The sequence below is a fragment of the Eschscholzia californica genome, unplaced genomic scaffold (assembly GCF_041429995.1).
Source record: "Eschscholzia californica isolate CP2 unplaced genomic scaffold, dmEscCali1.0.p SCAF_68, whole genome shotgun sequence".
Classification (NCBI taxonomy): Eukaryota; Viridiplantae; Streptophyta; class Magnoliopsida; order Ranunculales; family Papaveraceae; genus Eschscholzia; species Eschscholzia californica.
The window spans coordinates 5,001-8,594 of NW_028238492.1; positions in this window are offsets into that span (position 1 = coordinate 5,001).

Consider the following 3,594-nt stretch of genomic DNA (forward strand, 5'->3'; position numbering starts at 1 on the left):
TCTCCCTTCCTCATATGCATCCAGCATATGTCAAGACCTCGTGGATGGGAGCTCGCCCATCCTTAGCATGGTATGCACGAAAGTGAGCATCCTCGTGGCGCAACCCATGAGGCCGGCCTAGCGTATGCGAGAGAAGCATATTGCACGGGTTCCCTTGTCATAGGAAATGGCTCGGGACAGTACCTGGAGATAGGTTACTGCGGGTTCCTTTGGAAAAGGTGTTGCATGTTCTCATGCCATGGCGAGGCGTGCGTCGTGCTAGCATATTCCATAAGGAGGATTGAGCTATTCAAGGGGCCAAGCCTTGATGTGCTATGTTGGGCATGTGGTAGCTTATTAAAGATGGATGCTCCTATGCCCAATGTCCGGATGGTAAGCCGAGATGATAAGGTGCCGGATGCTTGAGACTAGATGGCAAGATCCGCATATGCGGCTTGGTGTGCTCCGCACATATGTTGGTATCCTTTATAGTGGGCGAGAGTCTATGACTCAAGGAAGCGTTATACGGGACGGCTCGAGCTATGCTCGTAGGTTGGGACACGTTGGTGTCATGCCGCATTATTGGTTGGGAACCAAGATGACTTGATAGTCGAGATGCTCCGAATATGTTCGGGAAGGCTGGCTATGCGTTAGGAGGGAATGCATAGCGCCGCACGGTACGTTAGGATTTGATATTCCGCACTATCGACCCGTGTCTTTGAGCATAATATGCCGGGTCGACCTAACGTGATAAAAAGGCCGTGACAATTGGTATCAGAGCCTAGATGAGAGGCTAAAGAGATATATTACCCTCTGATACCTATTTGACAATTGGTATCAGAGCTTGATTGGTCAAGCTTAAGAGTATGGAGCTCTGATCCTAGAGGAGAAATGGATGTCAGAGCCTGAGCTGCAGGATGGAGATGCACGAGCGAAGATGTATTGCATCCTGATAACCATTTAACAGTTGGTATAATAGCCTAGTGGATAGGCCAACGTGTATATTGCTCTGGTCCTTGTGATAGATGGATCAAGAGCTCGATAGCTTACAAGATGTGTTCCAAGAGCCTAGTTATAGTGGCAAATGGATGTGTTTTGGGGGCTTGAGGTGACAAGCACGAAGATATGCCTAAGAACATGTGGTATGTTTGGAAGCATACTTCCAGAGCCTGGAGGGCAGGTTCAAAGAGATGGTATCTATGCTCGAAGAGTGTGACGAAGAGCTTAGTGATTCTCCCACTATGGTATGTGGTATACTGGAGTGTGTATGAAGAGCTGCGTTGAGAGCATGATTCCAAGAGATGGCTTTCAGAGTGAGATGCATTCAAGATGGTATGGTCTCTGAAGCTATGATGCAAGAGAGGGGACCTTTGTCAAGGGATGCATGGTGCATAGAGCGACGAGAGTTCCGACGGAAGGAATAGGCCGTGCGCACGGATGCTACGGTGGTAGCTATACTTGGGTCTATGTTCCTTTGAGGTGAAGGACATATGCGAGATATGAGATGGAACCGTATTGGCACAAGAAGTCATGTGCAAGCTGTAAGAGTTCAGTGTGACTTGGTTGGCAAGAAGGTACCATATATACTTGAGTCCTTTAGAGGTAAGGACAAGTGTAGAGAATGGGATGGACAAAGAATGGCACGGTGAGTCGTGTGCGAGCTTAGTGCAGTAATGCTCAGTACGATTTGGTGCGCATTGGGTACATCATGATATAGAGTCCTTGGAGTGGACAACAGGCTTGGTATGAAGTGTACCAAGATGGCAAGTAGAGTCAGGCTGAGAGCTTGTGGTAAGCTAGTCTGAGTAAGCTTGTTGGATTGGCATCCGAGAGTGGAGCTATGTTGATCCGAGTAATACTTGAGCGTTAGAGTAGGGTATGGCAACAAGGTGTTGAAGGATACTCTCTTATGCTTAAGCCGAAGGTAGCATCGAGTGACTTGTGATGTTGTGAGTTCAAGCTACTTACAGAAGACGGTGGTCAAAGAGTAAGATAGATGGACAGAGTACATCGTTGGGCAAGTTGGTGCTAGATCAAGTTGTGCTTATGTGGTATGGTGCACGATAGGGTTCGGCACGATGTGTTGTAAGCGCATTTGAGTTCCAAAGAGAACGGACTCACTTGAGATGAGACATGGATATGCTAACACAGTTGTGTGAGGTATGTCGCATGAGTGCTATAAGCCGAAACCAACATTGAAGCTTATGGACATATTGGTGTGAAGTCTAGATGACAGATTCACGAGACCAAGTACAGTACTGATGGTAGTTGGAACCGAGTTCAAGCCGTCAAGTAATATGAGGGTCGTTGTATCTGAAGTAGATCGGCCCATGTTTGAGTTATGCATTGGAGGTAAGTTGGAACCGAGTTCAAGCCTACAGTGTGCAATGAGTACGTGGTGACTGAGAAGAGATCAGCTCACGTTATGGGATTTCAGGATGGTGTGTCGTGGTGACATTAAGCATCGTTCAAGTCTGGAGATAGTTGGGACTAAGTTCATATCGTCAGATACATATGACAACGTCGAGTTTGCAGTTGAGTTGTAAGCCGTATGGTGCTGCATGAGATGTGTTGGAACTTATGCGGTGGTACGTTCGGATGTGTTCAAGAGGGACACGAGCCTACCAAGATGCTCGGGTTAAGGAGCATCGCCAAAGATTAAATGGCAAGTGTGTGTCTAGATGTAGTCAGAGAGGACGTTCCCAAGAGTATGCCAATGGTGGATGGTTTGGTACCATGTAGTTCTCGCGGAGAGAAAGATACCGTACTCGTTTAGTGGACATCGAAGGCAACACGACAATTTCCCGAGGAAGGGATGGCACGGATGATGCCGAGCGCACGAGGCGCAAGCGCGGAGGCGCACAAGCAGAGGCTTGTTTGAGATGTGCACAGAGGTGCAGGTGCAGAGGCACAATCGAGGCAAGGGTCGTCGAGAGAGGGGCGGCATTGCGAAGAGTTCAAGTGGTATACACTCAAGGGTACAAGTAGTGATGCTTAGGTACCAGAGTGCACTTGATGTTGAGAAGCCGGAGGGCGTAATGAGGGTCTCAATGAACAAGCAAACCAAGGAGTCAGAACGTGGAGTACATGGGTACGTTGGGTCTGATCCAGAGGTGAGTGACATTGAAGACGAGTTGCTTTGCGATGGCAACATTGCGAGCACATGGCAAGACGCAGTGGCGTCGAGATGCTAACTCGTGGTGAAGCCGAGGAGGTGAGGTACCTGAGTTCAAGGAGCGGCGGAGGCTGCATGAGAGAAGCGACATTGAGCATGGATGAATGGTAGAGAAGTCCATTATCCTAACGCATCGGAGGATGCATTGCAGAAGATTGAGTTAACCCGGAGGGGGAACCTGCGCGACGAGACTGCGTAGTTGAGTTCACACGGAGGTGTGGTATGCCGAAGACATGAAGGTGCAGTGGTAGCATCGGAGTTGAGGCAGAAGATTGAAGTGGTACTCCAAACTTAGTCGACGAGGACGTCGACATTACAAGTGGGGGAGTATGTCACGTGCATATTGTTGAGCATGCATATGACGTGACGAGTGCTAGGAGCACGTACGAGCATATAGGCCGTAGGGCCGAATACGAGGTCGAGATAGGGCAAGAGTGCCA